Source organism: Saccopteryx bilineata, chromosome 12 (genome assembly GCF_036850765.1).
Source record: "Saccopteryx bilineata isolate mSacBil1 chromosome 12, mSacBil1_pri_phased_curated, whole genome shotgun sequence".
In the NCBI taxonomy this organism is placed as follows: Eukaryota; Metazoa; Chordata; class Mammalia; order Chiroptera; family Emballonuridae; genus Saccopteryx; species Saccopteryx bilineata.
In genome coordinates this window covers 35,867,780-35,881,786 of record NC_089501.1, presented here as the reverse complement: position 1 = coordinate 35,881,786, position 14,007 = coordinate 35,867,780, and the positions used below count along the sequence as shown (strand labels likewise).

The 14,007-nt window shown below is 33.9% G+C and overlaps 1 long non-coding RNA gene across 1 annotated transcript; it reads left to right on the top strand.

Annotated features, from left to right (window-relative positions):
- The first annotated feature begins 543 nt into the window (after positions 1–543).
- Positions 544–11,517, top strand: LOC136316398 (uncharacterized). The gene is made up of 4 exons (XR_010727700.1): positions 544–580; positions 916–990; positions 10,672–10,798; positions 11,366–11,517. It is a non-coding gene; the product is annotated as an uncharacterized lncRNA (long non-coding RNA).
- Positions 11,518–14,007: the final 2,490 nt, after the last annotated feature.

Genomic DNA, 14,007 nt, shown 5'->3' with positions numbered 1-14,007 from the left:
TGTGAGTAAATTTTGGAATCTTGAGGTTGATCATGTTATTATCTGGTATGTATTATCTGGCATTGGCAATTTGTGATGATGTTTTTATAGATATATACATATGTCAAAACGTGTTCCTCAAATGTATACTGTTTCTTTCCTGTTGATTGTACCTCATAAACTCTGTTAAATCAGAGCCTAGTGTTTTGCACTATTATATACTTTTCAGATAAAATTCTCATTGTATTATTTTTAAATGGTTTAGAATTAATACTTGTTCTAAATATTCCTCATATTTTCACATTTTCCCCATTACTCTGAAAAATATCTAAGAGAATTTTAAGGCGATTTATGTGTACATAGGTTTGGAAAATGTGAAGAGATATTAGTCATCATCAGGGATTGGTAATTGTGCTGACTAACATGGCTGCCCACACAGTGTTCTAGTTAGCATAAGAGGAAGTTACACATTGAGAATCACTTGTCCAGATACTTGTTAAATTATAAACTGGTGATTCTAAAGTAAATTAGTAATAGGTATATTATCTACCTAAAAGTATTTCTCCAAGGTGAAACACAGAAGGTTTCGGAAGAATTTCAGGTAAAATAAAATTCATATTTTAGTCTGGATATAAAATATTGCAACACTCTTTCTCAAAAGTACAGTCATAACATTCAAACTGAAAGGACAAGAATCTCTCGGGACATTTTCTTTCTCTGACATTTATAGTAAGTGCTTACAGCAAGAGAAGGAAACAGCTGGGAAAAAATGTTTAACTATATCATTTTTAAAATGTATGTGATTTTTCTCTATTAACTGTTCTTGAAAATTGGCTAACTCAAGAATAATTGTTGTGGATAAAATCAAGCCTGTATATATTATTAGGAACCTGCTGTCAAAATGATTTTTTGTATTTCTTGCCATTAATGCTGCAGAAAAGTGGAAAGAGAAGGTAGAAGAAAATATGAGTTAAGAAGACGTTTATTTCTTCTTCCACAACTCAAAAGAAGGTAAATGTAAAATAATAATAGACCTAACCTTGGCAGCTGAACTCCAGTATAGGAGACCAGGCTCTGGGCACCCGACGTCCACCCTTTTGATCTTGTTATTGTGTGACACAGAAGGAGAGAAAAGCCCTGCTGCTAGGGAAAACAGATCATGGACGGAAAGGTAAATGTCAAGGAGAAAAGAAGGTTAAAATATAAAATCGCAAGCTAAAGGAACAGCATTGGTTTGAATGCCATGCTAACTGAAAAAAAAATTATAGACAGAAAACAGAATGAGAGTGAAACTGTAGGAAAGAAAATGAAAGTCTATTAAGGGCATTTCTTCAAAGCACATAGAAGTTCTCATTTGCCAGTTTCCCAGCATTTAGTTGAAGTATATTGTAGAAAAAGTGCATCACATGCGTGAATTCATGTTTTTCACAAGAATAATGTAAGTATTTAGGGTAGTTTCTTTGTTGTTTTTTATTGAATCCATTGGACTGTGCTTATATATTGGCTTATTTTTCACAAGAGCATTTCACAATGATGTTGCTGTACCTATCAATTGGTAACATTGTGAGGACTGTATGGGGAATTTCAGAAATAATGAACATGGAACACAAATAGTCTTCTGGTTCAAGACGATGATAACATGATGATAGCAGCAATTAAACCTTTTGTGATTTCTCACCTTCCATAAGAGGAGCTTACATGAAAAAAAAAAATGACTGGTTGAAGACCACATTCTCAGTTTGCACATTTTTCACTTAATTAATAACAATGACAAATCAGTATAGCTCAATTATCAAGCCACACACAGGGATTTTATTTAATCTGCTTACATTACTGACCTTGACATTTGCTGAAATATCACTGCTAGTTTACCTTTTCAGTGATCCTAGTGGTATATGTAGTATTTAAAATATAGTCAGACACATAATTTAGGTCAGAGAAGGTAGTTTTCTTATTTGTCTAGAAAGGAGAATTGTAATAGTGAACACCTAGACAGCCTCTGCTCTAGAGGGGCACTGTGAAGCCATTTGGGTAATGAAATCTAAGACCATTAAGTGATACAGAAGAGGTTTTACAATAATATATTACACTGGCTGTTAAAAAGGAGGCTAAAACATAGAATCATATTGTTGTCAGTAAAACCATTGTGTGTGCCAACATTCATAGAAAAAATAAATAACTGGAATACATCCTAAGCGATTAAGTATTTTATTTCCTGGATATTATTACTAACAGTGGTTTGTATTTTCTTATTTATATAATTAATGTTATAATCAACATACATGGGTATTTGCAATTTAAAAATTACATATATACAGATATATACACAGATACCTCCACAGAATAAACAGCAGACCACTTTTAGCATTGGCCACACATTGGACTCCTATTGGAAATATTATTAGGTAACCTACACATGTCAAGACTGACTTACTTTTAGTGTCACAAGTAACATCTTACATACTGTTCTGGCATGCTTTCTCTTTGTTTTCCACATCACATATCAAGGAGCTGAGAGTGATCTCAGCTAAGAGTTAGCTAAACATACTAATAGTTTCCTAGAAAATGGGCCTATGGTCACACAGCACGAAAGAAGTGAATTTTGCCAACAGACTGAGGGAGTTTGGAAACAGCTCTTTTGCAAGTCAAGTCTCCTGATGAGAGGCTTACACATTGATTTCAGTTTGTGAGCTCCTGAACAGAAAATGTAGCTATGATGTGCTGGACTTCTGACCCTTGGAAATTGTGAGATAAAAAATTTATGTTGTGTTAATTAACCTGATAAATTAGTGTTGATTTATTGCAAAGCAATAGAAAAAAATACACTAATCATACATAATAACAAATTGTGATAAACTGGCATTCTGAATCTCCAAGTCTGAATCCCTAAGACAATAAATGTGCAACATTATCTAAGTTGTGTCTCTACTTAAAAAAAAAACCAAAACACATTAATCAGCATCTATATATGAGAAACTAACCAGACAAATTCAAACTGATAGACATATCCTCAAAAAACTGGTCGGGTTTCCTCAACAATGTCAATGTCATAAAAATAAAAATGTGGAAATGTTCTATTTTAAACAAGACTGAAGTGGCATCTCAATTATATGCAATACATAATATACTAAGAAACAACCATAAAAGACATCATTAATATAAATGAGCAAATTTAAATATAGGCTCCATAGATAAGGCTATTTTAATTGTTTAACTTTCTGAGACTGACCATTATGCTACAGTTATGCAGGGCTATGTTCTCATCTGAGACAACATGTGATTACATGTTTAGAGATGAATTAGTTTGACCAGGTGGAGGCACAATGAATAGAGTGTTGGACTGGGATCCAGAGGACCCAGGTTCAAAACCTCAAGGTTGCCATATTGAGTAAGAGCTAATCAAGCTTGAGTCCAGCTTGAGCAGGGCGTTGCTGGCTTGAGCATAGGATTATACATATAATATTTTGGTCACTGGCTTGAGTCCAAAGGTCGCTGGCTTGAAGTTCAGGGTCGTCACTGGCTTGACCCAAAGTCACTGGCTTGAGCAAGGGGTCACTCAGTCTGCTGTAGCCCCCCAGTCAAGGCACATATGAGAAAGCAATCAATGAACAACTAAAGTGTTGCAACAAAGAATTGATGCTTCTCATCTCTCTCCCTTCCTGTCTATCTGTCCTTATCTGTCCCTCTTTTTGCTTTTTTTCTCTGTCAAAAAGAAAAAAAAAGAATTAATATCCTGTCTGTAAAATATCTCTCAAGTGGTTGAGAAAAAGCAAGAGAAGAGAAACTGATGTGGTAAAATATTCAAAGATGACCAGTATATATATATATATATATATATATATATATATATATATATATGAATTGTTCATTGCAGTACTCTTGCAATTATAAACCCTTTTCTGTGCATTTGAATTTTAAAAATTGGTGAATAAGAAGCCATGTTTGCTAGTGCTTCAGGGACATGAATTTTCACTAAATTATTTTCATTTTATATTTAGCTCACTGTAGTACTTTTTTTCAATAAGGAATGAGGGCTGTATTTAACAATGTTTGGTGTCCTCAAGTGAACCAATTAAGTAATTTTTTTAAACAATTAACACAAAAAATGTAAGTAAAATTTTGATTACAAAACACTATTGTATTCTTAAATTATTCTTGTCTATGGGAGATTAATCTGGTGTATTGATTTGATATAATATTTTTTCTTTTGAATCTTATTCACAAGTGACATTAGCTTTATTTTTTTTCTTTTTTTCTCCTTATACCTTTATTTAGAATGTAAAATCAGAATATAAAAACAATAGAAGTTATTAAAAAGATTTACAGAATTTCCTTTCTATTTTTATTTGCCTGTGCTCATGAATTGATCATAACACAACAAAAACAATGACTCTATTATATTTTGTGCTATTAAAACCTGGTTCATATATTGTTTTCAATATTATATTGGGGAAAAATGAGCATAGGTATCTAGAAATGGAAATGGATATTGAAAGGTCTGATAAGAGATACTTTAAATAATAAAAGCAAATGGCTACCTAACAGAAAGAAGGGAATAAATTCTTGCAATATTTCGTTCCTTCTGACAATTCATTGATACAATTTGGAATAGTTGAGAATAATGTAGAATTATTTTTTATGTTCATTTCCAGATACTAAAAGTAAATGGTATTACAACTGAGACAGAAAAATTAAGATTGAACAAAGGCAGTGCAGACAATAAAAAAAAAAATATTCAAGCCAGGGTCCCAGCTTTCTAAAATACTTTAAAAAATTTTATTGAATTAATTGGGGTAACATTGGTTAAAAAAATATATATATATATAGGTTTCAAGTGTACAATTTTATACATAACCTGTATATTGTATTGTGTGTTCATCACCTGAAGTCTCCTTTCATCATCATTTACCCTTTCTCTTCTACCTGTATATGTACACCTACCACCATCCAAAAAAAACCTCACAGGCACAGAAAACAACATGAAATTTTTACATTATTTCTTTCTACCATGTTTTTATGAGTGGAATTGTGTCCCTCCTATCCCCAAATTTATATGATGAGTTCCTTCGCCCCAGTACCTCAGAACATGACTATATTTGAAAACAGGTGATTACAGATGTAATTGAGTAAGATGAGGTCATACTGAGTATGGTAGGTATCCAATATCATGGATGACTTTAGAAAAAAAAGAAAGATTTGGACACAGACATATGGAGAGGAAGAAGACTATAAAAAAATGAAGATAGAGATTGGGATGATACTTCTACAAACCAAGAAATGATCAAGATTTCCCATAAGCCATCAGAAGCTACAAGGAGAGGCATAGAAGTGGGTTACCCTCAAGCCATTCCAAGTTTACTGATACCTTGATCTTGGAAATCTAGCTTGCAAAACTCTGAGACAATAAATTTTTGTTGTTTAAGCCACTCAGTATGTGGTAATTGGTTAACTCTCCTAAATTAATACTCATGTCTTGCTATACTTTCAGGTACTAAATAAATGCATTGTATATTTTTTCTTCTATTTCACTAAACTTTCATATGTGGTATGTTTATTTTAATAATCCCTCATGCAAGGATGATATAAATATCATGCAAAAGCAATTTAATTTAAACTTTAACTCTGATCCAATAGACAAAATTTAAATTTACTGAGAAAAAAAATCACAACTGATCTCTTCTATAGTAGGTATAGTTTTCCTCATAACATTGTCTTCAAATATAATTATAACAGATCATAAGTTCTGAGAGTTTCCATTTTACATGCAGGACTTTGAAATAAAATGTAGTAATTATTTTATTCATTTCTGTTTGGATAAAACACAATTAATATTCTATAAAAATTTTACCATAAGTGTGCTATAAGAAATAGTTGGAAAAGGCTTACATTAACCAATGATTATTTGCTTATCTGAAATTCAAATTTAACTTATTTTTTAATATTTTGTCTTATACCCCTAGACTCTCTCAGCTAAATAATTTCTGTCTTTAAGAGTTCAAATGCATAGAAACAGAAAAACCAACAGAGCCATAATGAATTATTCAGAAATGTCAGTGTGTTCATATCAGATGGTAAGAAAAGCTTAGTACATAATACAGTTGGACCAAAAAGTAAATTCTAATGAGTCAAAAGTTGCATTGATTTCAAAATCATTCATTGTTCTGAGTCAACTGATATAAATGAAGTATTTTCATATATATATATCATATATATATATATAATTACTAATCACCTTCATCCATCATGAGATACTTCAGTAGAGATATATTTAGTATTCAAATTTATACTGAAGAACAGAATATTCCAGTATATCTCAGTAAGCATTACTAATCACAAAAATGATTCCTTACTTTATGAATAATAAAGTCTCACTTACTCACTTACTTTTCATAGGTTAAACACCTAACACATTTTAAGGTTACATTTAGAATACATATTATATTACTATACTTTATAAAACTGAATACCTGACTCTTTTTCATAAAATGTTTTTCATGGAAAACATTTCGTCTTTGCTCTTGCTACTTCCTTGGTTAGGACATTCTTCCCTAAGATTTTCATAGGACTTGCTTGTTCATGTTTCTCTGCTATCAGTTCAAATATCACATTCTCAAAGAAGCTTTCATTGGCAAGTCTCTATAAAGTAGGCTTGGGCATATTCACAGTATATATCATATACTCTATTCTTAATGTTTAACAATATTTGAGCTTGCATTTTTAATGTATTTCTTATATTTTTCTGACATATCCTTGTTTATTTTTTTCAAAAATGTCATGTTTTTTAAGACATAAATTCCATAATATCTAAAATCTGTGCAACTCACAATGAAATTCTCTGAGCTAGGAACAGTGCCTGCCATAATTATAATGTAGTGGTTACAGAGAAAATGGCAAGATTTCTGTCACCCCTTTGGAATTGGCCCAGAAGTGACCAGCTCAAAGGCTTTAAGGACCACTGACTCTGCCTGGCCAGTCCTAGGGCTGAGATACTTTTATAATCCATTCAGAGCTACCATTCAGCCAAAGAATGGGGTTTGAGAAGAAATTAGAATTGGCTCTTGGGTCAAATAGCCCTTGACTGAAGTTGCTATTTTGTAATATATAAAAAGGGCAGATCTTATTGTGCTTCAAGCTTTTTTTTTTTTTTTTTTTTTTTTTTTTTTTTTTACAGAGACAGAGAGAGTCAGATAGAAACAGACAGACAGGAACAGAGAGAGATGAGAAGCATCAATCATCAGTTTTTTGTTGTGATACTTGAGTTGTTCATTGATTGCTTTCTCATATGTGCCTTGACCGTGGGGCTACAGCAAACCGAGTTACCCCCTGCTCGAGTCAGCGACCTTGGGTCCAAGCTGGTGAACTTTTGCTGAAACCAGATGAGTCCACGCTCAAGCTGGCAACCTCAGGGTCTTGAACCTGGGTGCTCTGCATCCCAGTCTGACACTCTATCCACTGCACCACCACCTGGTCAGGCACTTCAGGCTCTTGATGAGTAGACAAGAGTGGTCACAATCTCTATATCATAGGAGAACTGCAAAGTTATGTAGAACAAAGCATGTGCTTCCATCACAGAAGAATGGAAGGGTTTGTAAAAAATGATTTGATACACATATGCACTCCCAAGTCATTGATATTTTATGAAAGGTGAATTAAGAGGATTTGGGAGGGAAAGTGAGGTTGGGAACTTAACCTGACTTAAGCTTAGCGATCAACACTTATACTAGCAGAGTCTAAGAAAGATATCAATGAGAGTGGTTTCTATAGAAATATATGGCCCTGGCCGGTTGGCTCAGCGGTAGAGCGTCAGCCTGGCGTGCGGGGGACCCGGGTTCGATTCCTGGCCAGGGCACATAGGAGAAGCGCCCATTTGCTTCTCCACCCCCACCCTTCCTTCCTCTCTGTCTCTCTCTTCCCCTCCTGCAGCCAAGGCTCCATTGGAGCAAAGATGGCCCAGGTGCTGGGGATGGCTCCTTGGCCTCTGCCCCAGGCGCTGGAGTGGCTCGGGTCGCGGCAGAGCGACGCCCTGGAGGGGCAGAGCATCGCCCCCTGGTGGGCAGAGCGTCGCCCCTGGTGGGCATGCCGGGTGGATCCCGGTCGGGCACATGCGGGAGTCTGTCTGTCTCTCCCTGTTTCCAGCTTCAGAAAAATACAAAAAATAAAAAATAATAAAAAAAAAACACCAGCTATAGAAATATATAAAATATTCACTATATAGAATATTAAGAATGAGAATATTTGTTAAGAGATATACAGGATCAAAGTGTCTGGATTCTCCTATTTTTAAATGATTCAAAAAGTTTCTTCAATGTCAAACCCTATTACTTATTATTTAGATAAAAATATAGCCTGACCAGGCAATAGCGCAGTGGATAGAGTGTCAGACTGGGATGTGGAGGACTCAGGTTCAAAACCTGGAGGTCTCTGGCCTGAGCAAGGGCTCACTGGGCTTGAGCACAGGCTCACCAGCTAAGCACAGGGTCGCTAGCTTGAGAGTGGGATCATAGACATGACCCCATGGTCTCTGGTTTGAGTTCAAAGATTGCTGGCTTGAAGCCAAAAGTTGCTGGCTTGAGCCCAAGGTCACTGGCTTGAGCAAGGGGTCAGTTGGTCTGCTGTAGACCCCTAGTCAAGGTACATATGAGAAAGCAATCAATGAACAATTAAAGTGCTGCAACAAAAAATTGATGCTTCTCATCTTTCTCCCTTCCTGTCTGTCTGTCACTATCTGTCCCTCTCTCTGACCTTCTGCCTCTGTCCAAAAAAAAAACCCCCAAAATAAACATAAAAATATAAGCTTACAAACTAGAAACCAGTGATCATTTAAAATTTTTCCTTCATTTTATGATTGGTATAAACAATGAAATAGTGGAAAATTTTGGACCAGTATAGAAATCAGTCATTGATTTTAATCTTTCTTTTCATTTTCACTTAATAAATGCTAGGATTTTACCTCAAGTTTTGTCCTATATCCAAATGGTAGTTTTTCTTTAGTTAAATCCCACCCTGTTATTTGAAGATTTTGCTATTCTTGGCTTCATTAGCACATTGATAAAAAAAATTATTATGATAAAAATGTGGTCCTTTTGTGTAATTTCATTTTGAATTATTTACACTCATTTGGTTGAACATTCCCCTTTGATTTACACTGCATTGCACTAATGATTTTTATACAAACAATAGGAATAAATTTTCCATATTCTCTCAGCAAATGCAAATGTCAATAGTACATCTATATACAAAATGCCAATAAAATAAGCTTAGATTAAGTACAATGCTAAGCATGGTATAGAACAACTATATTTCATTAGTAAGATTATCTACCATTAATGATTTGAGTATTCAATTGAAACAGAATATTTGCAACGTACCTATGGACTTTGTTTATAAAATACATCCAGATAAACAGTTATAAATTTTTGGGAGTAGAGGAAAAAGAACAAACTTAACTTCTTAATGAGAATTCCAGTAAGGTCTGTAGAATATATATATGTGCCTAAATATTATGATAATATAACAAATTCCATCCTTTATGTATCAGAATGTAATAGAATATATCCTACTCTCTTTTGCTTTACATTTGCGTCTATCTAAAGTGCTCTTCCTTCAAATTCAAGCTTGTTTTCTCTAACCTATGGCTATCATTTCTAATAACTCCTAATGTTTTGTGGGTCATGCTCTTGTATAATTCCGTCCTTTGAGTGTGGGCTGAGTTTATTCCTTGCTTCTAGCCAATAAAATATGACAAAGGTGGTAGGATGTCATTTTCTTAATTTGGCTATATTATATCCCAAAGGTGATGAAATAGCCATTCTCTGGAGCAAGAGATTCTCCTGTAGACTTTGAAGACATAAGCTGCCATGTTATAAGAGAAGACTGCATAGCAAGAAGTTGGTGTCTCTATGAGACAAGACCCCAGTTGAATTCAATAAGAAAACAGAAACCTCATTACTATAACTAAAAGGAAATAAATTGGCTTTGGCCAGTTTGCTCAGTGGTAGAATACCAACCTGGTGTGTGGAAGTTTTCTGGGTTCAATTTCCGATTAGGGTACACAGGAGAAGTACCCATCTGCTTCTTCACTCCTCCCCCACTTGCTTCTCTCTCTTTCTCTCTCTCTCTTCCCCTACTGCAGCTATGGCTCAATTGGAGCAAGTTGGCCCTGGGTGCTGAGGATGGCTCCATGTCCTCTGCCTCAGTCACTAAGAAGAGCTAGGTTGCTGACCAATGGAAAAATGCCCCAGATGGGCAGATCATCACCCTTTAGTGGACTTGCCAGGTGAATCATGGTCGGGGCACATGTGGGATCCTGCTCTGCCTGCCCTCCTCTCACTGAATAAATAAAATAAAATAAAATATAAAAAGGAAATAAATTCTGCCAACAATCAAGTATGTTTGTCAGAGACCCCAACCTCCAGAAAAAAAAAGGCAATCCAGTCAAGTTTTATATTGTAGCTTTGTGAGACCCTGAACAGATGACCCACATAAACGTCGCCTATGCTCCTGATCCATGGGAACTGTGAGATAATAAATGCATGTCGTTTAGTCCTGGCCACTTACATAGCTCAGTTAGTTAGAGCGTTTGCAGGTCTGATCCCTGTTCAGGACACAGGCAAGAATCAACCAATGATTGCATAAATAAACGGAGCAACAAATCAATCTCTTTCTCTCTTTTTCTTCTCTTTTAAACTATAGGTTAAAAAAGTCACCTGACCTGTGGTGGCACAGTGGATAAAGTGTCAACCTGGAACACTGAGGTCACCAGTTCAAAAACCTTGGGCTTGTCCAGTCAAGGTACATACTGAGAAGCAACTACTATCAGGTGATGTTTCCCACTCCTCTCCTTCTTCTCTCTCTCTTCTCTCTAAAATCAATACATAAAATCTTTAAAAATATAAAAATAATATTTTAATTAAAAATAAAATATTGAAAAATGTATGTTGTTTTAACTCACTAAATTGTAATTTGTTACACAATGATAAAAATCTACTGCATAGTACCTCATCTACAAAAAGCCTCAGTATATTTTCTTGAATTTCTTTTATGTATAATACAAAAACTCAGTATCATACCCATCACTTCTGCCTCACTGACTCTACTTTTCCTCTGTACTGTCATTATGTGTCACCTCTCAGGAGACTAATGTGACTTCTCCAACAAACAAACTAAGTGCCTTCCCTTTCTCTTCCTATGATAATTGTGTATGCTTTCTTACATTTTTTAAATGCATTTATCTGAGGTTCTTAAATGCAGTAATTATACTTGATTCTCATTTGATCATGTTCTGTAAATCAATATATTGTGTTCCCATAATCTATAGGAGTGGTCCATAAATTTCAAGTTTCAAGTGATTCTTTTTTAAAAAATTATTTTTATTTATTCTTTTCAGAAATGGGGAAGTGAGAGAGACAAAGAGATAGAGAGAGAAAGAGGGAGGAGCAGAAAGCATCAACTGCCATATGTGCCTTGACCAGGAAAGTCAGTTTACGTACCAGCGACCTCAGCATCGCAGGTCAACGCTTTATCTACTGAGCCACCACAGGTGAGGTAAGGTGATCCTTCAGCTCTCCGCTCCATCAGAATCACACCAATTCTGAAGCTTGTTCTAGATCTACTGCGTTAAAACTTGGGTATGTGGGGATGCTAGTCTCCCAGCTAATCTTTCTAGTCTTATGTTCTACCACATGCTACACCAACTACAGATGCATGAAATTAGCTATAATTTGCTAAATGTTTATACTCTCTCATTTCTAGATGCTTTTCCCTTTCTCCTCATCTTTTTTTGGGATATCTATTGCTTTCTTTTTGTGTGGTTAAGTCATTCATTGTTCAAAATTTAGATTAAAAATCAATCCCTCTAAAAAGACATTGCCAATCTCTAAATCTGCTGACTACCATTCAATAAAACGTAATACTAATTATTCATTTACAAGCATCTCTTTCCCACAGTCTTTAACACAAGTGCATGCCTTGTCTTAATCATTGTGTTCCAAAATGATAGTATGAAACATAAGAAACTCACATCTTTTTGTGAATAAATAAATGAATGAGTGAACATAAAAACTATATAAATAGAAATGCCACAGAGCTATAAACCTATCAGTTCAAGATCCTTTTAATTGACATCAGAGATAATTTCAGAAATAGTAATGTTCTAAGATGAAATGACATTTGAGGCAATTCCACTCCCAATTCCAAGAGATTGTAATAAATGCCACATTCCCACTCCCATTTGAGAATTGTTGTCTAGTAAAAACTATAGTAAAAAACAGGTTCAAAATTTTTTAGGTATTGTGGGATGTAAAACAAGTTTGAAAACTATCACTATGAAGTAATAAAGCTAATGTTGAGGTATGGCTCCTGGATTCCATCACATTACCACAGTTATGTCCCTAGATCACAATCACAGGCAAATTACTTCATCAGAAGAGAATGACTAGCAAATTAATGAATTAGAAAACTGTTCATGTTCTTAATGCCCAGATGTACATTAAAAAACACTTATCATTTAACATGTTTTATAATTTATGCCAGGAACGTGTTAAAACGACTCTCTTACATTATAAGACATGAGACTGAATAAGTAAAAAATAAATTTAAAAATCTGACATAAAATCAAAATAATTTTAAATTATAATTTTATGTCACAAATGTAAATCCAAATTACTGAATTTTAGTCATAAATTTTTGCAATACCTACAATTGTTACCCTGGTATAAATTACTTCCTTTGTATCATAGGACTAACTTTAGATCCAGTAAACATTATTTTATTACTTTTATATTTAAGGTCATTAAATATGTTTAACATATATATTTAATTTGATAATTTTACTGATCTTTAGTGTCATTTTATTTACTATATTTTGAGCTTTACTTCCATGTTATCACATGACATTTAAAACATTTAAAGAAAGTGTGTCTTCAAAATTATCCTTATAATACAAGATACTTAAATGTCTAATTCCTTCTAATCTAATATTTACATCACACAAAACTATTTCATATTAGGTACTAGATACAAATTAAGGACTGTATTTGACCTTTCATACAGCAATTGTGGGTGGCCATGAGCAGATATGAAAAAAACAACTATCTTTAATTGTACAGGGATTGCATTGGTCAGTGCAAAGCACTCTGTAGCCCTCTCTCTGTTCAATAGAACTGGGTCTTGTAACATAGTCATTTCTTTTGGAAAATTATAATATGGTAGCCTATTAATGTTGGCTAGATTTCAACCAAATGACTGTGTGGATGTAAAGACTTAATATCCTATTAGCAACACCATGATTCATCTAGTCCCCCAGGCTTGTTTCTAATCACAGCTTCTAATATTACATGCAATATTGGAATGTGCATATAAAAAATTCAACAAATTGAAACTTGAATAGCTGAAATATATACTAGATAAAAGCTCTATTGCATATCACAATTTATTATATTTTATTTTTATATACCTATAAAATTCATTTATTGCATTTAATTTAAAAACATAAACACATATTTTATAGCTGTCAAATATGCCAGTGAAAAATTATGTTTGCAAGTAAAATGTGTTATTGTAGAATATACACAAAATGGCTTCTAAAAAGTACTACCTATTAGCTAAGTGTGACTTAAAAAATTACTGTACATTTATATTACCATTAAATGCTGATAGTTATTTCAAGATTATCCAAGTATAATAAAAAGGAGGTAGAAAAGTAAAAATAAGTTGTGAAGGTTTTCAAACCCTCCAAAAACATACCTTTATGGATAGCACTCATAACATTTGAATAACATAATTGAACATTTTGAAGAAACAGCAAGAATATTCTTAAAATGAAAACAGTTTTGAGAAGTATCCACATGTATAAAAATATTCTTACTAATAGATTCAGAGACCTGAAATACAATCGAAGAGCCATAATAAAATAAAAATTTTCTGCTAGACTTTATCCTCCCACAATCTTGCTAAATGTGAAATATGGTAGGAAATATACAAAGAACAATTAGTATCTACAGCTTTTATAAGCTGAGAGAATAAAATAGT